We start from the raw sequence: 26,623 nt of genomic DNA, 5'->3' as shown, positions 1-26,623 counted from the left end.
GGAGGTTGAGAGGGGACATGATAGCCCTCTTTAAGTATTTGAAAGGTTGTCACTTGGAGGAGGGCAGGATGCTGTTTCCGTTGGCTGCAGAGGAAAGGACACGCAGTAATGGGTTTAAACTACAAGTACAGCGATATAGGCTAGATATCAGGAAAAAAAATTTCAGTCAAAGTAGTTCAGCAGTGGAATAGGCTGCCTAAGGAGGTGGTGAGCTCCCCCTCACTGGCAGTCTTCAAGCAAAGGTTGGATACACACTTTTCTTGGATGTTTTAGGATGCTTAGGGCTGATCCTGCGTTGAGCAGGGGGTTGGACTAGATGGCCTGCATGGCCCCTTCCAACTCTATGGTTCTATGATTCTATGATTTAACTCAGCAAGTAGTAGGGATTGACAATCACTTTTCCTTTAAAACATACATCTGTGAAGAGAGGGTTACAAAAAGAAGTACTGACTCCTAAACAAATAATCACAGGAAAACAAAGAGGAAAATGAAAAATGAAAAGACACTTTCTACACAGACCATTAGAAATCAGCTAAGATGAACATTGGCCACCATCAGACCAAATCATTGTTCCCTGAAAATAAAGCATATTTGACTCTATGGTGAATAGTTAAAAGCATCAGCTTTTGCAGCAGCATTGGAAAGATTAAAATACACTTCTAGGAAAGAAATGGCCTAGACCAACATAAACACAAGAGAAAATCTAAATCTATATAAATGAAGAGAGGAAAATTAGAACTGATAGAAGAAAATGTAAGCCCAGCAGTATGGGCTTCTCCATATGGAAGAGAATCTAGTTGTTGTTGTTTTTTTTAAGCAGCAAAATATGCTGTGAAAACCAAGGCAAAATTATTATATTTTTTATACTAGTCCATAAATTCTTAACTGATTCTTGTATTTATGTTTGATAATATGGATTGTCCCCCCAGGGCACAAATGTCTTGCATAGTGGGACTTCATGACGTTCCTTAATAGGAGGAGTTGTAGGTTGAGTGGGCCTGTCTATTGCATAATCTCAGTTCCAGCTGCTTCTCCAAGATTGCACTACTGCCTTTTTTTACTTGATTTTATTTTACAAGATTGGAAACCAAACCAATCTCAGAGTGACATATCTTGATGTAGCATATATTAGAGTGGCACAACACGTTGCTGTAGATTTTACCCCAAAACATTTGTCACAACCTTTGCAATAGATTAAACGTGCAAGAGATTCACAAAAAGATACCAGCCACTCACACTTTTGAGATGGTCTTATAAAACATATTGAAAGTTGTATGGGGATCCATTTGGACAGAGTCCCCTGTTATTACTCTGCCCTGCTCCAGATATAGTGCCATCCACATATGTAGAACTGGCTTAGAAAAATAAAAATGAATGAAAAAAGCTTGCCATTCATTATTTTGCTTTCAAGCACCAATTGCAATTCATGTGTAGCACTTTTTTTCCACATACATGAATGTCAAACAGCTATGATGATCCTTATTGCATCTTCTTTCAAGATGTAAAAAGAATTGCTAGCTATCTTTGTTAAGTGATGATCCCATAACTGATCAGGGCCTTCACCAGGTGTGTAAGAGTCAACTTCAGCCTTATAGATCCCAGTGATCTGTTTTTATAGACTTCTGCAAAGTTCAAAGTCTTCCTGCATGTTGAAGCAAAGCCTCAGTAACCAGTGCACAGGTGAAGAAGGTGAGCTGAGGGGTTTGTAGAGGAAACAAAAATGGATATGACATATACATTTTCCTGCTGATGCAGCTATCATGTAGTGTGTCTATTACTAACCAGCCAATGTGCAGTATGGGTAAAGGAAAAGCAAAAGCTGAAATTTTACAAGGGAATAAACTCACAGTATGGAATAAATGTACCTAAAGCTGCCAACTCCCCACCAGTGAGAGTGAGAAATCCCTTGTCCTCAGGTCCTGCTTAATTTTTTTTAATGCAGTGTTGTGTTCTTACCGAAATTAAGTGACAAAAGGCAGCTTTAGGAAACACTGGAAATTCTATGGTTTCCTAGAGCTACCCGTTGTTACTACTGGGTTTTATAAAACTGGAAGTAATGTGGCACCATACACAACACAGCAGCCCCTCCTATACTCCTATACCCTTCCCCAACCCTCCTGCTAGAACTGCCTGGCAACCCTGAGTGTACTTTGTATCACTCTCCTCTGCATTAGGAGCTTTAGACCACACACTGAAAGATTTGCGATGAGGCATTTATGGCATTAGCAGCTGTGGACGTGTTTGCCTTGGACACTTCTGTCAAGCAAGACAAGGAGCAACATTGTTCAGAACTAGAAATGTTCTAGTCAAGGAGAAGAATGGCAGGGTAGCTACTTAAATAGGCAAGTGTGCATTTGTTGTGTGCTGTTGACCATGCCACCCTCGCATGAAATACAGCAGGATTCAATGATCACTTGCAAAGGGCAAAGCAGGATTTTTCAAGATCCCCCCCCCCAAATCACTGATGGGAGGCTTTTTTTCACCTGATTTGTGGTGCCACTATGGTGGGAGGGGGAGTGTTAAAACTAATTAGACCTGATATTTAACTGTTTAGGCCATAACGAGTTGGCAGAAATGGGGTGAAAGTTTGATCACAATTGATAGGTGCAATTGGCATGAACCTTAAGGTATTTGCAGTGATGCTCTGCCCTGAATGGCATCAAATGACTGGATCAGTTGGGATGGAACACCCTTGGTACTCAACAGCCTTGTACTGGCCGTATGGAGGAAAAGGATGAGGTTTGGTGCTTTTCAGCACATTGCATGTGCAGTTGAGGATAAGGCCAGTAGGATCACTGGCCAGGTTTGGAGCCAGGGTGGGCCTGCCCAACAAGAAAGCCATTGGCATAGATCAGCCATTTAATTTTTTTTTTAAACCAGCGTGGTGTAGTGGTTAAAAAGTGGCAGAGTCTAATCTGGACAACTGGGTTTGAGTCTCCATTCATTCACATGCAGCCAGCTGGGTCACCTTGGGCTAATCACAGTTCTCTCAGAGCTATTCTCACAGAGCAGTTCAGTCAGAGCTCTCTCAGCCCCACCTACCTCACAGGGTATCTGTTGTGGGAAGAAGGGGAAAATGTTTATAAGCCACTTTTGGACTTTGGGTAGTAAAAAGCAGGATATTAAAAAAACAAAAAACAGCTCCCCTCTCTCTCTTTGGAGGATGCCAGAACAAATAATGCAACTATAGAAGGAATCACTGTTTTAGTAGCAGGGGACTTTCTACAAACACTTCCTGTGATTCTGAAAGGTGTACTATCTGATAAGATGCAAGCCTGCATCAAATTATGATGCACTTGCATCCCTGTATCTCCATGGGATCCAAAGCCAGCTCTTTTGTCCAGGGGGACTGATCTCTGTTGGCCGGGAATGACCTGCAATTCCAGCAAATCCCCAGGTCCCAACCTCTCCCATTCTGTAACCTCTATGCCACAGAGCTCCAACTTCCCAAGCAAGCCCTTTCATCAGGAGCCTGGACATGAATTGTTATTGTAGATTCCCTCCTCCAAAACTGTCATTTCCCCCTGGGGAGCTGATCTCTATAATCCGATTCCAGGAGATTTCCAAGTCACAGCTGCAGGTTGGGACCGCTGTGTCAAGAGTGTTCCTTGAGGTCTGGAGGCGGGGCCTCAAGAGTCCAAGGCTGGGCAGGACCTTTTGCCATGTAGCCAGCCCCGAGGAAGGCCACAGTGCAGGTTTGCATCCTAGTGACCATTGTATTCCTGGGTACAACGGGCTTTGCCTCTAGTACTATTATGAAGGAAGTATAGGGCCAAACCCTACTTCGAGCATTAACATGTAGAACCTGCAGGGACAAAGGCCTTATCAAATAATATTGTTAGCACAGTGGACTATGGGATTGGCAAGAAGAGCAGATAGGAGCAAGCCCCCTATCATTCCCCTGTCACTGGTGTCCTTTTTAAAAATTGAAAATCCCCAAACTGTCCAGCATTTCCCATGGGAAAGAGGTTCTAACTCTTTAATCATGTTGTTTGCTCCTCCTCTACTTTTCCAGCTCTGAAGGCATTGTTCTAATCTCCTCTCCTTTCTGAATTATCCCCAGTTTGGGGTTTGCCTTTCTCATTGCTGCCACGCACTAATGTTTTATTCACATTATGCACTTAGTTTTAAATATCTGTGAATGAAATACTATTGGATTTGATCCAAAGATTCTCATCTGCTAAGTGAAAATCTCCCACTGATGGTGGAAGACACAAATTACACTTAGAGCTAAACAAATGAATTAAGATGGCAAAAGGAAATTATGCAAGAAAATGGTTTAATGATGTATATACATTTAAGAAAATATGGTATACTTATGAATGCTAGCATTCTGGGTGTTCATTTTTATCAGAAATTCTACCTGCTTTTACTGTATAATTTAGAAGGGATTAAAAAAAAAACTTCCAGAAAGCTGAAGTAACATTTACTTTTCCATATTTATTTCAAGAGTTTATCTGCTTTCAAGTACTGAAGTAAATGTATACCCACAAGTCAACAAGAACTAAAAAAGGGGGGACCCCCTAAATGATGACAAATGCTGGCAGAGTATAGCTGAAGTCTCAAGTGTCATATTCAAACATTAGCTGTATTATTTTCAGTTTAGAAGACAGTGAATCTAATAAGCAATAGCACTGTTGGTTTGAGGTTATAACCTGACCCAAATAGATGTTGCTTGAAGCACCATTTAGCCCTAGTTAACCAGATCAACTGATTATTTTCTAAATTAATACATCCTACAGATCGTGATACAAATGGAAAACATGGAGGCCAGAAGTCTTGAGATAAAAACGTCCACATTGTGTGTTCTTGAAAGTTTGTGTTGCTCCCCTTTATTTTTTTTGGGGGGGGGGTCACCATAACAGACCAGAGTTCCATCCAGTCAGCCCAGCAAGGGGCAATCTGGAGATATCACTGCCAGTCTGCTCCTGACCACTGCAGGGAGAGGAGGTCAGTAGAGCTGCCAAGGGGGATGAGAACAGAGGCTGCGCCAGCCCTTTTTGCCCCAAGGCTGTCCGGCTTCTGATTGGCCACTTGGCCCCAGAGTGATACTCGGAGGAACCAATTGGGAGTCGCTTCGCAGCATGCTCCTCTGAGTTTTTATCATGGACACACCCCGCCCCTTTCTCCACCCACAATGCCCTTAGTGCTTTATTTAATCCACTCCGCAGGAGCGGTTACAGATTATCAACTGGACTTCTTCTGTATAATGTCAATACAGGTCGTATGTATGTATGTATGTATGTATGTATGTATGTATGTATGTATGTATGTATGTATGTATGTATGTATGTATGTATGTATGTATGTATGTATGTATTCATTACTTTTAGGTAGCTCCTCTCCAGTGGTCCCCAGACAAATTGTAGTGGATCTAGATAAAAGCTTCAGCTTAGCCATACTTTTATCTGGCTTTTAGTTAGGGTGTGTAGTCAGTTTAGGGAGGAAATCTATTTCAGTAAGGCAAATCAGCATCCTTTTAAGGGCCCTGCATTCTTAGTACACATCCACAGTTTTTGTGGTAAAAGAGCAGCCTTGAACCTGCTGAGGTAACCTGTCCAGAGAAAGCGGAATCAAACCTCCCTTCTGAGTTTGTTGATGTGAAAACATCTTATGGCACATGAACAGCTAGGCTGTGCAACAGAAGTAGTTATGTGTGTGTGGGTGTTAAATTGATAGAGCAGGCATCCTTTGTTTCTTTTTGTCTCTGGTTCCTTTCTAGTATCATTATTTAGGTTGTTTAATCTTTTATGTGGCTTTCTTTGGTTCTTAATGTTAGGTCAGTTTACTAGTGCCACAGTGCAATGGATTGTTCTGCTGCTGGCCTGAGTGGGTACTGGGCACTATTTCACTGGTGGTTCTATTTTCCTCACTCCCCCCCCCCTCCCAAGTTTGTGAGCCTTTTTCCCCTTACTTTCAGATTTTTCTGCAAGCCTGGGAAGAACAATTTTGCAGGAAAGCCTTACTTCAGTGTAAGTGGGCCCGATCCATGGATCTAACTATACACAGACTTGGCTATTACTGTATAGATTGTTATAAATGTTCATATTTAAAATGTTTTGTTGAAAGAGTGGGATCTAAGTATTTTTTTTTAAAAAATATTCATAATGGCAGCCCCCAACACTGTAGAATTCCTGGCATTCTAAAAGTAGCAAGGTATTTGTTTCTTCTTTGAATTGTCCTTCTGTCATACCTGCTCATTTTATATGCTTGTATCTATTGCCTGAAACAATTGGCTCTAGTACAGTCATCAATAAATTGCTCCGTATCTCTAAAATACATATGGATCACAAAGATTCAGCAAGAATTTGAAGAGGATTTCTTCTCTTGACATTTTGTTCAGCATGTCAAAACCACTCTGTAATCAGTGTGCCCTAGAAATAGCTTTTGTGTTCACGTTGGCAGGATTCAAATTCTTAAAGAACCATGAAAAATGAAGTTGATTGATATGACTTTGCATGGTTGAAATGAGAGGTTCTTTTTGTCATTGTCAGTTTGATTGACCAGAAAAGTTGCAGAATTAATGCATCTGAAAGCAGGTCTTTTTTACAAAAGGAATGAGTGGTAGGCATAGCATAAATGATTTTCCACCCCAAAGTCCTGGATTTCTTTCTTTTCTTTTTTTTTTGGCAGTAAAATAACTGCATTCTTATTTCCTTATCACTGCATGACAAATTGGTCCTTTAAATCACTAGAAAAATCCCTGTGGGCTGCTGCCCCATAGTACTAGTAGAGGCCAAAAGCAAGCGGAGTTGAGGCCTCGAGGTTAATGGCTGTGCCACAGGTTCTGGGCAACTTGGTCCTGGCTGGCAGCAACACAAGAGCAGACAATATATGGTTCTCCTAATCAGTGTTGCCACAGCATGAGCCCAGACCAAGGGAGAAGGTATTAGGCTTGGTTTGCTCCTGAGTCATCGTCATGACACAATCCGCCTTTGTTCTTCCAAAATGATGTATAATGTTTCTCAGTGCTATTGGCCATGATGATGAATGAGGCATCCTTGAAATCGCTCTCTTTCCAGGGTATAATCATGAACCAATTGAAATAGAAATGAGAAAAATATTTTTGAAAATAGTTTGCCACTAAAAGATTGTGCATTTGTAATTTATTCTATTTTATCATATAATGGAAAATATAGTCACTCTGTGACCAAGCTGAAGCCCTTGAACCAGTGGTCCCCAAGCCCCGGTCCGGGCACCGGGACCGGTCTGTGGATCAGTCGGTACTGGGCCTCCTCATCCTCCTCCCCAGCTGCTGCCTTGGGGGCTGCCCTGCCACTCTGCCGCCAGCTCACCTTTGGTGCTCTCCAGTGGCCGCCATGGGTGGGGCTCCCCCTCGGCATGGCAGCTGCTGCTGGCAGTGCCCCCCCAGCGGGCAGCGGGAAGTCAGGGGTGCTGACAGGAAAGCAAGTGGAGCAGGGGCTCAGGCGGTGGCAACGTCCCTCGGCAAAAGACTACCCCTCTCAGTAAAATTGTCAAGCATAGACCGGTCCCTGGTGATAAAAAGGTTGGGGACCACTAGTATTTTGCATACTACCATTCCTCTGGTAGCAGAGTAGGATTGTTTTCCTCTGATCTTCTCCCATGCAAATCCAATACTGTTTAAATATAGGGATGTGCTTGGGGCTAGTTGCATAATTCCTTTCCACCCAAATATTGCCTTGTCTTAAATCTGGCTGATAATAGGATGAGAAAGAATTGCATGGTTCCCCTTTTTTTCCATAGTATCAGTCACCAAATTGTTGTTGGGTGGCATAGGGTGATGTGATGGGGTACATTTATGTTGGTCCTTAAGACTAGCCTAACCAGGAAACCCAGAAGATTCCTTCACAGGCTGCCTTCCAAAAATTGGTTTAATCTTTCTTTTATAGAAGGCCTTTAAGGAGGCTAACTTTTAACCCACCATTATTTTTAGTGGCAAATCCTGTTCTGGTTCTTTTGTTTCTTGTTTTTAAAGATATGTGATTATTGTAGTTGTTTTGCAGATACTCGGCACAAATTTTACTGGGATTTTAGCTCCTCCCCTTTTGGCTGTCTGTGACAGATTACGCACAGCGGTGGCTGTGCTAGGCTACTGCCAATTCCTAGCAGCAGGGCAGCATGCCTTGTCACTTCCCATGTATGCATGGGAAAAGACAGCCCTGGTGCACACGGTCTGCCCTGGAGCTGTGCATGTGCATTCACAACTTTGGAGCTGGTCGTAAGGTGACCAGATTGTAACACTGGTAAAGTGGGACACCATTGATGGGGGGGGGGTTCTTGATTAAAAATTTGGTCTATATGGAGCAACAAAAATTTTCATAGAACGCAAAAATAGTATCGTAATATATATTTTTAAATTTCAACATAAGTACAATTTGCAAGGTGTCCCCAGCGAGGGGGTACACTGGGAAGAATCTGCATTCCCTTGCTGTGGGACTTCAGAGGCCCTAAAGTGGGCCAGTGCCAGGCAGGAGCCTGGATGGCACCAGCGTTGTGCATAAGCGTGGATTATCCCTGCTGTCATGCAGGCACTGGCCTGCCTTTCTCTGCTGTGCATAATCAGTCTATGTGACCACTTTACTATTTAAAATAGTATCATTTTACAACTATTAATCTCACTATAAACTATTAATCTCACTATCAAAGTAAGCTTTTAAAGTAGGAAGTCAAATGTAAGTAACCGCAACCTGGTCAAAGTTATACTGTATTCTTTCAAAATGGAAAGAATCTAAACACAGAAAATTATTGGGATTTTGGTAAAAGATAGGGAATCATTCAAGGTAAAAAGCAGTTCTAGTGTCCATTAAAAATGCCCAAATGGAATCTGAGTGCTCTTTCTCCTTGAATTATAGTAGTTCCATTCATAATAAACAAATCACTCATATGCCATCAGACATTCTTCCTCATCTTTTCATGCATGCTTGCTTCAGCATTCTAAGAGATTTTTCAGCCTTAGCTTAAGTTGTACGGCTGTATCTATATCTAAAAACCCATACCAGCATGGTTAAAGATGGTGACAACAACTTGATTGTTAAAAACAGAATCTCTATTTGATCTTCCACCTCTTGTTGCCATGGCTACCAAATAAAATGGTTCACATGTTTTCCCCTAAGGACAAGCCAACAACAGAATGCATTCCAAGGACATTACACTGGCTATGTGTTTTGTTTCTGGAATATGCAGCCCTTTTCAGAATTTTTTTTTTTTTTGCCAATTCAGTTCTTACAGATATCGCTCAAGAACAAAACATATTGCAACTTTTAAAAGTTCTTTTATGGCAGACCTTTTCAACCTATCTATTAATCTTAATACTCCATTTTTATAGCGGTTCTTAGTGTCTCTTGCCAAGTTGCAGAGAAACATCATTGACGGAAAATAGATGTATCATTATATTATATATCTGCAAAGCCAATGGTGAAAAATGATTTTAATATGTAATAATTATGACAATTCTAGAGCTGGCTAAAGATTCCTAAGCAGACACATAATCTTTGCAAAGAAGCAAGAATTTTGCACAGACAGGGAGCAATCAGAACTGCTAAGAGCTTCTTCAGACCCCCAGGCAATTATTTCTTCTTAGCCCCCATCCAAATATCACGAGGCAACAGATTATAACTGCCTGCTGTTAGTGTGAATAGGTTGCAAATTGAGCACGATACATTTTTTCTATGCTTCACATTTATCTCCCGCCTTTCCAAAAAGAAGCCAAGAGCAACATCCCCCCCCCCACACACACACATTTTATCCATACTATCATATGAGTTAGGTTAAGCCATGTTCAATAGTGAATGGTTCAGTATCTCATTTCTCCCCTCCTTCCTTTTTAATAAAGTTAGCTGCATATATAACATTTCTCCTCTTAGTGGTCTTCTCTTAGTGGCCCATTATTAAACCTTCCTCAGTCTTCTTTTTGTTAATACTGAAGGCAACCTCATCTCAGATTTGGCCTAAGTCATACATATTTTCTTTACGTATGTTGTACAGTTCTAAGAATTTGATTTCTTTTGAAGCAATTTTTTGCTCTTCCAGATACTAGGAATGGGAAAGTTTGAAGAGGAAATCTGAAATCTAATAGGATGGATATGGAACAAAGCATGACAAACTGTACCAAATAGTATGAATTATGTGCAAGGAGGCTGATTCCAAACAAGGGTTTTGAGGGGTTTTTCCTGTTTTTTCACATCTACTATTGTTCAATTAAAAACACCTGTAAATCATGGTTTCTTTTTCACATCATATTGATAGCTTTGACAGTTGGTCTAAAGTAAGATAGTTAGCTTTGAGTGCTAACAGGCTGGATAGCCATCTGATGGAGAGGCTGTTTCTGTGAAGGTTCAAGGGGGTGGCAGGCTACAGTGGGGGAGCAATGGGATTGTGAGTGTTCTGCATAGTGCAGGGGGTTGGACTAGATGACCCAGGAAGTCCCTTCCAACTCTCTGAGCCATTCCGCACCAGGATCTATGTTGCAAATTGGTTGCGGAACGAAAAAACGCCATTTTAAATAGTGGAATTAGTCGTTATGCCTACCTGCCTTTGTAGTGGAATACAGTTGCGTTTCTAGCGTTTCCCACAGGTTTCCGATCTTGGCAAAAATCGCTAGCCAGGAAGCGATATTGCCGAGCTTTGTCCCACCCCTGGCTGTCAATCAAACGAGCAGCCAATGGGCGGCCGTTATCATGCTCGAAAAGCCCCTTTCCCTTTAAGGCAGGTTTAAACAAACAAACAAACGCAACGAATCTGCGTTGATTCGTTGCAACGGAGAGACCAATCTAGCTAGCAGGTGGTGTTTGAGCTGCCGTTTCATCATTGCCACATTCCCCCCAAGTGAAAAAAAAATAACCTCCCCCCTCGCATGGGCGCGATTTTTGGCCAAAAATAAAGGGAAAAATAAAGGGAAAATAAACCAGCAAACGGGGCTGTGTGGTGCTTGGTGACTTAAAACAGCTCTGGGAAGAGACTGCAGCTGGGGAAGCCTCGCTGGGTAAACGAAGGCTCGCCGGTGCGTTGATCTCCGCTCGCTTCGCCGGAAGATCAGAGGAGAGAGCCAGGGGGAGGGACTTTGCAGTAACCACAACAATGGTAACGCACAGAACTTTCCCACTAGTGTTGCAGGTTGGATGCAAGTGTAGCACTTTCCGGAGGGTGAATCCACTTTTTTGGGATTTCCCTGAAAGCGCTACAACGAAGCGCTTTTTGTAGATCGGTTTCAGGAGTGTGGCAGATTGTCAACGACGTTCTTCATAACTGCAAATTAGTAGCGATTTCAATTTGCCATACTCCTGCTACAAAGAATCAGTGTGGAATGGCCCTCTTATTCTATGATTCTATGATTATATTAGTGCATAGCATCTTAGAGACCAAGATGTAAGGGAGGGGGAGGATAAGCTTTCAAGGGTCAAAGTTTGACAAAAGGAACTTTCACCTTCAAAAGCTTGCACACTGAAAATCTTGATAGTCTCTAAGATTCTAATGGACTTGGATCTAATTTTTTACACCGCCTGCAGATTGCATACCCTGCCCCCTCCCTGATGTCAGGCTGCCATCATGATCCTCTATCTTAAAAAAACAACAACTGATGCATGCTCACAACTGCTTAGGAATAATGCAGTAATGGTGGTGGAAAGTTGCAGTTGACTCATAGCAATCCCATAGGGGTTTTAAGGCAAGAGACAAACAGAGGTGGTTTGCCATAGCCTGCCTCTGCGTAGCCACCCTAGACTTCCTCAATGGTATCACAGCAAAGTCCTAACCAGAGCTGACCTTCTTAAACAAACTATGTGCATTTGCACAATGCTCCTCTAGGATAATACAGTACTTCAATCCTTTGGTGGTGCTGATTACTGGAAGGTACTGGTTGCTATTTCTTGGCGAAAGGGAGAAGTATACTTCAGGGATTTTTCAAATGCTTACTAAGTAAACAGAGAAAATCTCTTACCACTTACATTGTTTTAATATCGTTTTAATGATGATTACATCATGAGAAGACAAGAATCACTGGAGAAGACAACAATGCTAGGAAAAGTTGAAGACAGCAGGAAAACAAAAAGACCCAATATGAATTGGGTTCACTCAATCAAGGAAGCCATGGCCTACATCGGGGAGTGAGTAGAAATTGCAATCCTTTCTTAAGAAGAAGGTGGTTGCATCCAAGTTTCTGTTTATTAGTCTTAAAATGTTATGAGATTCTTTCTTGTTTTCATTGCAACCAGAATATGGTACCTACTTTTCTAGAATTACATTAGAATAAAGTGAAAATGCAGTGGAACATCTGCTTTTCTCTACTCTCCTAACATTGGGAAGTGACTATTTTAGAAAGTCTTTAACTTAATATTTAGCATAACTATCTTCTCACCATGTCATTTTCATTATCATCCTTTATGGCCAATAGTACATAAAGTAGATAATTATATTCAATCTACTGCCTGTGCCAAACCTGAGACTATATTGATAGCTGGTATTTCCCAATGCTATGCACTGATGAATCAGCTGTGACCCTTTCTCTATCTCACAGCAATTTTATTTCATCAATAACAACTGACATAATATTCTATTTCTTTACATAAACTGCTGCCTTCAAACTGTCAATTAGAGATATGGTCTGAACCACTGGTAACTCAACAGCAGATGCTGGCTGAGCTCACTGTCCCTGATCCTCTGCCCGCTGCAGTATATTTTAAGAACAATAGCATATTCACAAGTTACAGTGAATACATATACATCTTACATGTACATACACATTTATGTTTATAAGAAAGGAAACTGGGGGCTAACACCTTGATATATGCATGGTTTCAATTACAATTCAATTACAAATTTGGCTGTTCATGTGCTGAATGTAATCTGAGAATTAGTCAATGTATTAAGGGTCCCCTATCATTTTGAGCCTGCAGGCACCTTTGGAATTCTGAAAGAAGGTGGTGAGCACCACCCTAAAATGTCTACCATAGGATGTGGAAGGAAATGTGATGCTTCCCTCTTCACTTTGCCAGTGAGCCTGTCCACTTTACAAAAAGCCACCAGGGAAACTCTAGGTGGGTGCCATGGGACACACTGACATCACATTAGGGAAACTGTTTAATTCTGATTGTATGCGTGTTCACTGTAACGTGAATAGGTCTAGAGAGAATAGGAGAATTAGTTATTCTGGCTCCTTGGAGATGAGTGACAAACAGCTGTGAAGGATGTGTTGCAAGGAGCAGGCACAAATAAAGGCAAGATGGCAAGACCTACACTAAAGGGCTCACCTTGAATATGCTGTACTTACAGTGCTGGGATCTAGAATATGAATGCATAAAAAGGTAAAGGTATCCCCTGTGCAAGCACCGAGTCATGTCTGACCCTAGCGTTTTCATGGCAGACTCAATACGGGGTGGTTTGCCAGTGCTTTTCCCAGTCATTACTGTTTACCCCCCAGCAAGCTGGGTAGTCATTTTACTGAACTCAGAAGGATGGAAGGCTGAGTCAACCTTGAGCCGGCTGCTGGGATTGAACTCCCAGCCTCATGGGCAGAGCTTTCAGACTGCATGTCTGCTGCCTTACCACCCTGCGCCCCAAGAGGCTCATATGAATGCATACATGTGGCTATTACACAAGCATCTCCTGCTGTTAAATGATAGGTGTCCTTGGGGCTGTCTCTGAGTAGCTGATTAGGTCATGGATTCATGAAAATTCATTGATCAGAGTTGTTTGTCTTCTTTCCCAGGGAGAATAAGAAGAAGAAAAATGATGTAAGGGTCTGAAATGTGGACAATGAAAATACTGACAGGAAGAAAGTGGATTTACCTGAACTATGGTTTTGGATGAAAATTGTATAGATAATATGGACCTCCAAAAAAGACAAATAGGTAGCTTCTGGATGAAATCAAGCCTGAGTTCTTCGTAGAAACTAAAATGACCAGATTGCAATTTTTGTTATTTGATCATATCATGAGAAGAGCAGGGTCATTGGAAAAGACTAGGAAAAGTTGAAGGCAGTAGGAAAAGAGGAAGACCTAACAGGAGATGAAATGACTCAATCAAGGAATCCATGTCCCTCAGTTTGTAAGAATTGAGCAAGGCAATAGGATAGTTTGGAGATAATTCATAGGGTTGTCACTTGATGTCACTTAACACATGCATTGTTGTGGCAAATAGTGTAATGAGAGGTTGCATTAATTCTCATTTACAAAAGATATAAGTTAAGCATTAGGAAACTGCATTTATTTTATTGAGAAAATATACTGCATCTCCAGATTTTTTGCTTACAAATACTATCATCATAAGTTATTAATTTTAATGACAATAACCAGAGACATAACATCCACTTAAAATAAATGTAGACAATAAAGCAGCTAGAAAGATAAAAACCCTAAATTAAAGTCTGTGTAAAATGAAATGTTTTTGCCTGGTGCCTAAACAACATTAAGGACAAGCCTCAAGTGATATTCCAAAGGCAAGATGCCACCACATAAAAATTGGCCACCCTCGCCTATGAAGGCAAAGGCACAGAACAGAAGTCTTAAAAAATAGGCTGGAAACAGTCTAGAAAGAGACAGTTCCTGAGTTATTAAAGTGATTAAATGTTTTTAGTACCATTTCAAGGGGGGAAAAGGAAGTGAAGCCAGAATTAGTAGGCTTTTAGTCTCCCAACAATCGACAGTCTTCTGCCTGTCTTCTGCCTCAATGGGTACTAGCTGTCTAGGGAAGTCTCAAGAGTGGTGGTGTACTTAGCCTATTGGGTGGCTTATGGTGGATAATTTTTAACACCTTTCTGCTCTTTTTAAAACATTTTTGCTCTATAAGTCACAGCTAACTTATTGAGACCCCATAGAATATTTCAGAGGTGGTTTGTCATTGCCTGCCTCTGCATCGATCCTGCTTAGCTTTTGAGATCTGGTGAAATCAGGCTAGCCTGGGGCTATCCTGTCAGGGCCCCTCCTCTATATCAATGGTCCCCAAACTTTTTATCACCGGGGTCAATGCTTGATAATTTTACTGAGGCCTGGGGGGGGGGTAGTCTTTTGCTGAGGGATGTTGCCGCCGCCTCCTGAGCCCCTGCTCCACTTGCTTTCCCGCCGGTGCCCCTGACTTCCCGCCACCCGCTGTGGGGCACTGCCAGCAACAGCTGTGTAGTGCCACGCCGAGGGGGAGCCGCAGCCATGGCGGTCACTGGAGAGCACCAAAGGTGAGCCGGTGGCAGAGTGGCAGGGCAGCCCCTGAGGCAGCAGCTGGGGAGGAGGATGAGGAGGAGCGGCGGCCCGATACCGGCCCCCAGACTGGGGGTTGTGCATTTTGGAACTCAAAGGGGCATTTTCAAGAGCTAAGAGTCTGCCTTTGTGCTAACTTTAACTAACTAACACTAAGCCAAAGCATCATAAAATGGTGACTGCAAACTGTGTTTGTATGCCAGGGACTTACTTTGTTTTTAATAAAAATTATTTAAAAATTAATTTCAAAAAACTGCCTCTGTCTGAGATTTATGGCCAGATACTCTCCCCATATACAGAGGTGAAGAATCTCACTTGTTGCCCCTCTCACAAAGCTTTGTCTGCTAGAACTGTTAATTCTTCAAAATAAATACAGGAGACAGGTCTATTTCAGGTAACATTCTCAATCCAGCAGTCTTGTCTTTGTAAATAGTTCTTGACAGGCTTCTTGGATATTCTTCTGGGTTCTTTTTTCAGATTCTTGAATATTTCTCAAAATACTATAATAATAAAATTTCTCTGAATGTTCTTCTGAGTTCTTTCTTCAAACTGTTGCATTTGATGCACCCATGTTCACGATAGCTTTTCTACTTGTTCTTTGAGTCTTTGGTCCTCATCAGTTTCTTCTGCTTTTCTTTTGTCTTTTTAATGTGGTCCAGTTGCCATTATTCTTTTTGCTCTTCTCTTTCTAAAAATATGATACGCTATTTCCATTTACCTTTTTCCTATGTAAGTATAGGAGTTCATAACTATCACATGTTATATTGTTAAAACAACTAAATTAGAGTATATGATACAGTAGGGAGAGACGTTATCTTAAAATCCACGTATAAAAGATTATTTGTTGTATAGTGAATATTCTAAATATGAGTAAAAAGAATGAGAAATGTAGCTTATTTCCTAATCCTTTCACAATGATAATTCTGTCACTAAAAGAACATTATATGTCATCTACTAAAATCTGAATTTATTAAAGAAAGGTAGGGGGAGAGGCATAATGAAGCAAGTATATCTTGCTTCAGATCTAAATAAAATGCAGAGTAACTATATATATAAACAACACTGCTGGCTGCAGAGGAGAGGACACGCAGTAATGGGTTTAAACTTCAAGTACAACGATATAGGCTAGATATCAGGAAAAAGTTTTTCACAGTCAGAGTAGTTCAGCAGTGGAATAGGCTGCCTAAGGAGGTGGTGAGCGCCCCCTCACTGGAAGTCTTCAAGCAAAGGTTGGATATACACTTTTCTTGGATGCTTTAGGATGCTTAGGGCTAATCCTGCGTTGAGCAGGGGGTTGGACTAGATGGCCTGTATGGCCCCTTCCAACTCTATGATTCTATGATTCTATGAACACACAATTAGAAGTACTAGAGAAATTAAGAGATCCAGAAGGAAGATAGCTACTCTTAAAAATGAGACTCCTGGAAGGCAAAGTATGTACACTAGCAACAATATATGCACCAAATAATATTAAAGTTATTTTTTAAAGATTTTTTTGCAAACTATACTAGAAGTTCAAGATGAAGATATAATGGGTTTTTTAAAAGACATAAAGACCATTTATGCACTAGAGGTTTCATGCTGGGCTGCAGGCTGGAGTTTTAGTTGTGGCAGGTTGCCCCACCTCTGCCTGCACCAACATGGGGGAGCATTTGGCCTGGTGCACCTCATCCGCCCCCGATCTGTGCTCCTGACAGGGGGGTAGGGCAGTGAAGTTCCCAGTGCATAAATGGTCAAACAGAGTACTAAACATGAGAAATTATTTAAAAATGTATTCCAATATTTGAAAATGCTGACATTAGAAGATGCTTTGAGAATCAAGCACCCAAAATGCAGAGATATTAGATTATTTTCCTGATAGATGTCAAATGTATTCAAGAATAGATACCATAGAAGACTGGATAAAGAATATATTGAGCTTTGTGGATTCAGCCAAACTAATGGCACTATTAAAGGTCAAAAACCTGGGGAAATATTATAAACAATGGACACCTTTCTGGAGCTACATGAAGAAAATCTTTCCAGTCTCTGCAAAATTTTACAAAACATAAAGAAAGTGAAGCAGCAGACAATTCAAATTCGTTTTTCTTAGTGCATGAAGAGGGTTTATTTGTCCAGGAGGGTGAGCTAGGTGGGGAGTCAAATCTTGTGAAAAGAAGTTTGTGTTATTTTTGTGTGTTTATGTTGTTTTTTGTTAAGTGGTGTTGTTGTTATTTGTAGATGAAAAAGCATAATCAATGTTTTTAAAAAGAGGAAAAAAATAATAGATATGTCCTGGATATCAAAAAGTCTAACATTAAATCTAGACAAAAATCGAGATTTATCCAAAGGTATTTGGAGATCATAATCCTATAGAAGGAGTTTGCCAATAGAACAGAAAACTGGGATGAAGATGGAAATTAAATAATTTTCATTTACTACCAAATGAAATAGTAAGCAAGTGTAAAAAAGTTTTGGAAGAATTTTTTAAAAAATAAAGCATACAGAAGAAATGTTCTCAGCTACAAATTGAGAAGCAAGAAAGGCTTTAATTATAGGAATTTTATTAGCAGCTGCTGCCAAGAAGAAAACAGAAAAATCAGAATAAATCAGTGGAACTAGAGATTGGAGCAAGAGCACAAAACATCTCAAATAAAGACACATTAGCAGACATCAGATTTTTTTTAATCCAGTTAGACATGTTAGGAATGGAAGAGATACAGAAATAAATAAATTCTCGAAAACAAATACATTTTGAACATACAAATAAACCTGTCAGATACTTTCTTGGAAAGGAGAAAGAACAAAGTAATAACATGTGTAAATAAAAGAGATCAGATTACATATGCAGAAAAAGAAATACAAGAACAATTTATCAATGCTCTTTCAGGATTATATAAAAACGTCCTTCTCAGAAAAAGGAATAAGTGAATATCTAAAAGATATCCCAACCACAACGTTTATGCCAGTCCATAGAAAAAAATTAAACTAAATAATATCAGTTCAAGAAATCTCCCAGACAATAAAAAATATTTTAAAAGACAAAGAACCAGGCCTGAATGGACTGACAGCAATGTATTAGAAACATTTTCAAGGAGTTTTAATGATACCATTACAAAAAGTTATGAATAAGATAAAATAAGGGAATACGTCTGACATGGCAAGAGGCACATATAAAGAGGGTAATGATGCAGTGCTACCACATTCATATAGACTCTGTCTCTACAGAACATGGCAGAAAGGCTAAAAAAGTGTATATCAAATTTAATACACGCTGATCAAACAAGCATTGTATCAAAGAGGTACATGAAAAATAATATATGATTCATAATAGATGCACTTGAATTTATGAACAAGAAAATAAAGAAAACAGCATTTTTATTTTGGAATTCAGAGGAAGCATTTGATCATTTAACATGACCTTTTCTACGGAATGTACAAAATATGGGCTGTGGCCCAGAGTTCTGGAACTGGATGCAAGGTGACATACTTTCTACACACGAACCAACAAGCAAAGATATTTGTTGTGTATGTGACGGAGGCAACAAGCTTGGAGCCAGGGACTAGCATAGTAAACTCTGAGCCATGATTCACCGGGTCTCTGAATTCATGCCATCATTGAAAAATTCTATGGATCAATCTGAAGCATTCGTTATGGGCCAATCACATGTCTTGGCGGGATGCCTCAAATAGAGCTCTGCACCAGTGCGTGTCTGCCAACTGGCGCACCATGCCAGCACCTCTCACCCCCCACAAAGCTGGCTGCTTTGGACAGGAGTGGCCACTTTGGATGCTTAAGCGCCCAACTGTATAAAAGTTCCTAGTTGGTTTTGTTCATGCTTTGCTGAACCCATGATTTACTAATTTTAATAAATGGAAAATTAACAGAATGTGTTCAGCTGTAAAAATGTGTTCAGCTGTAAGCAGGATTATGCTGATTTCAAGGGCCCCCTTCAAGGGCGTTCCTCAAGTACACCTCTGCTGAAGTGTAACACAGTGTGTAGGAATAGATTTCTTAATGCTAAAGGCCTCTAATCCAAGATTCAGGAGTGGAGACTACTTCTTTATGTGCTGCTGATTTTTCAGTTCTTCCAAAGAACCATCTGTACCCTCACCATAATTTTCTTCAGTGCTGATTCGTTTCTTGAAATCTTTGATCATTTGTTTTAAAGAGATGTCACCAGATCTTTAAATAAAGTTTGAGCAGCAAAGCTAAAACAGATGCAGTTTCTTTTCAATAGTTAAGCTCTTTTCTGTTTTTTAAAGGAATCCTATTATATGCTGATAAGTGAAATAAATTTTCCAAACAAAAGTTCCACTAAGTAGCTGAATCTATTTTATCCTTGGATAAATTCAATTTGTATTCATTTTAGAGTTTACTTTGTTAATTAGAAAAGGTTATAAGATTAATAACTAGCCATTGCTAATGTATGCAATGGACTGTAAGTTTAGGATGATGATTTCCCCCCCCTAAATAGGCTTTAGTGATTAGTGCCTACAAATTGGAACAAACACATCTTTCCCCCCCCTTCAGTTTTGATATTCATTCTTATGGTCCCAGTTTTAATCTTTGATTATGCTTAAAAATGCAAAGCAAATTATGACACAGTAATTTCTAGGGAACAAAAGAACTAACTGTTCAAAACAGTATTAATAGGAGATAGAAATATGAGGATTGGAACCAGACTATTCATGTACATACCGTATATATTAGTTTGCCAACTGCCTTCAAATATTCTCTCACTGTTCTGTAATGCCAGATAAAGATACTTTTCAATATACTCCAATATAGTCTCCAATAGTACTTGTGCTTAGACTAATAACAAAAACACATAGGAGTGTTTGTGGAATACCAGTACAAGAGCAATTTCTAATCATGGATGGTTGAACTCTTACTGTGGTTTGGTTCACACCTTGATCACTAGATGAGATCAATGCAGCTGACCTATTGAAGAGATCAATTATTCATTATCTAGTTCAAGTTTTTTTCCTGGGTGACTCCTCCTCCCCAATTAGTAATTCATGAACTGTGTATCTTCAGCTTAAAAAAAAACAGTGTGGTGGCGGAATGAATAAGTGTTCAATTATGTCGCTAAGCAAACATGATGAATTCTATTAAAGGCCCCCTCACAACTGCAGCACCTGTCAGGGCCATTTGTGAATGCTGGAGGTGGCAGTATTTGTAAAGTGAAAAAGGAACATAGTAGGAAACTATGGTCCTTTGTAAAACTGCACATGTGAAAATCCTCGGAACACCTGGCCACCGTGAATATGCAACAGTCACTTATAGACTAGACTACTGTAGCTCACTCTACACAGGCCTACTCTTGATTCTGATCCAGAAGTTACAGCTGGTACAAAATGCGGTTGCCAGGATCCATATTAGGACAGCTTGGAGGGTCCATATTCAGCCAGTGCTCCGTCATCTCCACTGGTTACCAGTCTGTTTCCGGGTCAAGTTTAAGGTATTGGTATTAACCTTTAAGGCCATACGTGGCCTGGGTACTGCCTACCTGCGGGACTGCTTGGCAGCTTATGCTCCCTGCAGAGCCCTTCGTTCTGTGGGTAGGAATTTACTGGTTGTCCCGGGCCCCCGGGACTTTTGCCTGGCCTCGACCAGGGCCGGGGCCTTTTCGGTCCTGGCCCCAACCTGGTGGAATGAGCTCCCAGAAGAGCTGAGGGCCCTGCCGGAGTTACCAGCTTTCCGTAGGGCCTGCAAGACAGAGCTCTTCTGCCAGGCGTATGAGTGAGGCCAGGGCAGAGTCCCAGGTTTCCAACTTGAAGAAGAAGAAGAGTTGGTTCTTATATGCCGCTTTTCCCTACCCGAAGGAGGCTCAAAGTGGCTTGCAGTTGCCTTCCCTTTCCTCTCCCCACAACAGACACCCTGTGGGGTGGGTGAGGCTGAGGGAGCGCTGCTCGGTCAGAACAGTTTTATCAGTGCCGTGGCGAGCCCAAGGTCACCCAGCTGGCTGCATGTGGGGGAGCGCAGAATCGAACCTTGCATGCCAGATTAGAAGTCCACACTCTTAACCACTACACCAAACTGGCTCTCACCAAACTTGGATCCCAGGGTCCATCGGACCAGCTCCCTCTCTCACTAGAGGGATGGTAGGGCCTCAGACTGAACAAAATGGGATTAGAATAGATTACAGAGGCTGTCCACTGCTGCCTGTTATTTTGTTTTTTACTCTTAATTGGGTTAATTATGGGGGGGTTATTGTATTTTAAATATTTTATTATGTAAACCGCCACGAGACCTGCTGGGGAGCGGTGGTATATAAATCTAAAATGAATGAATGAATGAATGAATGAATGAATGAATGAATGAATGAATGAATGAATGAATGAATGAATGAATCTTGCCAAACCATATATTGGATGGAATAATCAGACATCAGTAATGGGAAAACTAAGAGTTCAGATTACCTTTAAAACAAATTTGTGATCCAGCATATGATAGATTTAAATCTCTGATTTGAATGCTGAGCAAATAAATACACTCAGTGAAACCACTGCATCCATGATCAAGCATCAAAGATTTATTCACTAGAAAATTCTGTGATTTCTTCTTTAGTCTTCCTGGGTGAGCCTTCTGGATGGGCCTTTTTTTGCACTGGCACTCATAGTGTTAAAAAGAACCAATGGTTGCCTTATCACTATCTTTCAAAACTACCTATCCTTTCATTGTTCTCTTTGGTAGTTGTTGCCAGACAAAACAAATTTCACCCTTAAACCAATTGGTATGAAAAGTAGCAATGTAGGTATACAAGTACCAAAGCAGGTTAAAGATTATCATAAGCAAGTCAGGTCACCTATTTTGCCCATGTAACCTAGATCAGAGCCTCTTGTGGTGCAGAGTGGTAAAGCAGCAGAGTCTGAAAGCTCTGCCCATGAGGCTGGGAGTTCAATCCCAGCAGCCAGCTCAAGGTTGACTCAGCCTTCCATCCTTCCGAGGTTGGTAAAATGAGTACCCAGCTTGCTGGGGGGTAAACGGTAATGACTGGGGAAGGCACTGGCAAACCAGTGCATAACGGTCCATGAGGTGCTCCTACAGGGCAACATGTTTCCTACCTAACTTCTGATCCTCAGAGAGTGAGAGGGGGTTCCTGGACTCTGAAGCTACTGCCTCAGAACTGTTTGTCTATCTGCTACTGCTTCTTTGTCTTTCCAAATTGATGTTTCTTCATGCATATTTCTTCAGCTACAGGGGGCAATCTTCTTGAATATCTCAAGTTTTTGAACAGAGTCATTTCCTGAAAATCCCATCCCCAATTAAGATATCACCAACAACTGTTGAGGAAGGTAAATTCATTTTATAGTCTTTGTACTGTCCTATTTTAAGAGCCTCTTGTGGCGCAGAGTGGAAAGGCAGCAATATGCTATCTGAATCTCTGCCCATGAGGCTGGGAGTTCAATCCCAGCAGCCGGCTCAAGGTTGACTCAGCCTTCCATCCTTCCGAGGTCGGTAAAATGAGTACCCAGCTTGCTGGGGGGTAAACGGTAATGACTGGGGAAGGCACTGGCAAACCACCCCGTATTGAGTCTGCCATGAAAACGCTGGAGGGCGTCACCCCAAGGGTCAAGCATGACCCGGTGCTTGCACAGGGGATACCTTTACCTTTACCTTTTTACTGTCCTATTTACATTGTCCATTGCCCATGGGGTCGCGATGGGTCGGACACAACTTTGCACCTAACAACAACGACATTTATATTGATTAGATTAGACTATCAATATTTTGATAGTCAAGCAGGACCATAGCTGAAAAGAAATAGATCTTTATTGCTTCCATCATGATAGCATTGTTGTCGCAGAAAACATATCTATGCTTCCATCAGCTTCTGCATCAGTTAAGTACTACTTATAGAAACCTCCTTGGCCATTTCATCTAGTTCAGCCATTCTGTATATCAGGTAGATCTCTACTTTTGTCATAACTCAAGTAGAACATGTCTGTTAGTCACTATATTGCTGAATTTTTCATAGAATGGTCAATAAAGTTAATTAGTGCCATAAATCTACAAAGATGAACCCTCATAATAGATCCACCATTCTGACTTTCACAACAGAGAGCAGGAACTTGCACGCTGGTTTGTGGAAGTAGTTTCTGAAGACATCTTTATTCATAAGGTATAATGTTAAGGAACTAAAAAAGAACCTTGTTCTGGTAAGATTAGATAGAGCATCTGTGAAATATTCTATGTTTGAATGATCTGTCAGTCTCTGTTCTAAACATACATTGATGCAATACACCTGACTTATCTATGCTTTCTGTTAACAGTATCTTATTGACTAAATTTTATGCAGCTGATTGATATGCAGAGGATTCTATTTTGATTCAAAGACAGGTGATTCTTCTTTACTGAGTAACAATAAAATATTTATTTATTATTATACTTATTTATTTTATTTATATACCACTCTCCCCTGATAAATATATGTCTTCACATATGCAAGATTAAATGAAATTTTATGCTCTTCCTTTTCTATGAAACAAAATAATTCTGAATTGTTTTGGTAGGAAAACTCACTTGGTTCTGTCCCATTATAATACCATTAGAGTTCTTTAAGTTTAATGCATAAAAATAGTTCATATTAAAATATCCCCATTACAGTACTGAAGTATATTACAGTTTTATGGAACTTTGCAATAAATTGGAATATTAGAAATTAAATATTCATGTAACTGTATCCCCAATCTACATATCCTGCATGCTCCGAATAAAAGCAGTGGATCATTAGCGGCATTGCATGTGTTTGGTCAAATTAGCCAACTAATTCTTTGCACAAGGGACAAATATCATAGGCCCTCTGGTTTTCCCCACCAAGGAACTTAAGCCAAATGAGTTATGCAAGTTCAAGAAGGGGCTAGGAAGCCTGACCAATGAAGGTCTTTTTTTAACCAGTTGTTACCATAGTTGCCTTCAAGACAACTTTATAATTTAAAAAAAGTTTAATTTAATGTTCATAAGATAGCTGCCCTAGAGACGAGTGTAGGCTATCCAGAGTTTCACACTATCGAGTTGCTGAGCAGAAATTGTGGACGTGTGTTCTGGCGATGATTTGTAAGTAACGCTTTCCCCTCACTTTGGGGCTCAAAGCTGACTAAAAATATTTCAACACATGCAGCTTGTCCTTTATAGACCAAGATGACTTTTCAGATGCAAGGCAGACAGACGTGAAACTCCATCACCTTAGCTGCTGCAGCTGCCAACCTTTTCAGCAGATGTTCAAGTTGGGCAGATCCAACACTCCCCTCGCAAGTAATCACAGCTGTTGAAACTGGGATGCTTTCCTGTCAAACATGTTCACACTGCAAAGTTCACAGCATTCCTTGCCTATAATACCATACCATTCATATACATAAAACAGGAGCAAACTATTCTAATGGAGATTATTCATTACAATCCAGAGCACAAGTGCGCCGAAGCAGCAGTGTCTTTGAACTTAGTATCTGTAATCAGGGAAAGAGAGAGACAAAGAGAGAGAGATCTCCTGGGGCAGAGAGTTCCAAAGAACAAGAGAGTAAGTATCAACATGAATTGCTACCTTCTGCTAAATGAAAAGGCTTGTTCCATTAAAGAAAGATTAGTTAGCAAACACAAGTAATTGGATCTGATTCAATGACATTGTTTCTTTGAGTGGACAAAGCAAAGGAATGATCACAACATGGCATTTTTCTATCAGTGAAAGCAGTTAACCAGTCTGCAGTGTGGATGTTTATGGCAAGGGAGGGAGGCAGTTCTTCCCTCCAATGTTTCAATCCATATATGCTTATTCCTCTTGATCATCAATTTTTACACTCTGAAAACTATTATAAATGGAAATGGAATGTGTTTGTGTAGTATTATTACTGAAAAGTACAAAAGCAGCCACATATGATTTTTAAAAGACATTGCCATCCATTTTAGGATTTGATTTTTAAATGCAAGAGGAATATTGTTTACATCATGCAATTATTTCTCCCTTCTAAAATCCTGGAGGGAGAAATCTTTTTGGCATGGATTAAGTATGATTATTTTGCCTCGTTCTAGAGTTCAGCAGGTTTTTTCCCTTAAATGGTTTGGTAATGAAGGAGAGATGAAGGGTAAAGATAAAAGTAAAGATAAAGATATCCCCTGTGCAAGCACTGAATCATGTCTGACCCTTGGGGTGACGCCCTCCAGCGTTTTCATGGCAGACTGAATGCAGGGTGGCCTTGCCAGTGCCTTCCCCAGTCATTACCGTTTTACCCCCCAGCAAGCTGGGTACTCATTTTACCGACCTCGGAAGGATGGAAGGCTGAGTCAACCTTGAGCCGGCTGCTGGGATTAAAGCATCCATAGGATTGCTAGTGCAATCTAAAGCATCTATAGGATTGCTGGTGCAATCTAAACATCCGTTGAGGGCTACAGGGGGTGCAAAGTAGGATGAGGGCAGACAGCTTCAGCTTCTCACACTTTTTCACAGACTATTGAAAAATGAGCTGGTGAGGACATACCCTAAAATGCCCTAGAATTCACTCTATTATATGCCTGCAATTGCTGGTTTTCAATGTGACAGATTCATTTACTCGGGGCTACAGGCAATCTCTGTCTGTCTCTAAAAATAGCTTTAACAGCTGTATACAAGGAACAATCACTTAGGGGGGAAAGTACATAAAAGTAAAAGATATCTAAGAAAAGAACTTGGAGACAGAGGCATTCAAGGTTACATTTCTTTGATTTGCAAAAAGTGATGATGGACATTCAGTAGCGGCAGCTGCTTTTTTGGGATTGCAGGAGCATTCACCTTTCCCCATCATCATGCATATAACATAATGTGTGACACAGGTGCTTCATGAAGAGGCCTTTATGCACGGAGATCTGATTTGTGTAATGCTTCCCTTTCAAAACACCAGACTTTTTCACAACTGAATTTGAATTCCATTGCATTTTGTCACTGTTTTTGAAGTGCCTTAGAATTTGCTTTTTGTTATTTCTTTCCCAAGTACATATTTGAATATGTATTTTACTTCTTGATATGACATTTCACATGTGTTTGACTGAATGTGCAGAGCAACTATATAACATTCCTTGAAGTTGGGTGCTTTGCAGGGGGTTGCTTATTGAGGGTAGGGGAGATAGGAAGCATGTGATATGAGATCAGCTACTGCTCTTGAGGTGGCAAAGGCCACAGGCTTTTGCACATTGTGGCATTAAATCAAAAGTAAAGTTTGATTTTAAAAATGTGAGTTTATTTTATCATTTGGTATGCATGAAAATGAAGGGGGGGGGGAATCATGGTCTAGTGCAGCCTGGAACAGGTTCAGGATTAACCTTTAAGTCCTTCATGCCTATGCTCCCTGCAGGGCCTTGCACTCTGCGGGTATAAATTTGTGGGTGGCTCCTGACCTTTTCAGTCCTGGCCGTGACCTGATGGAATGAGCTCCCTGAGGGCCCTGCGGGAGCTTTTGCAGTTACACAGGGCCTGCAAGATAGAGCTCTTCCGCCAAGGTTG

The sequence above is a fragment of the Paroedura picta genome, chromosome 6 (assembly GCF_049243985.1).
Source record: "Paroedura picta isolate Pp20150507F chromosome 6, Ppicta_v3.0, whole genome shotgun sequence".
In the NCBI taxonomy this organism is placed as follows: Eukaryota; Metazoa; Chordata; class Lepidosauria; order Squamata; family Gekkonidae; genus Paroedura; species Paroedura picta.
This window is presented reverse-complemented; position numbering follows the sequence as displayed.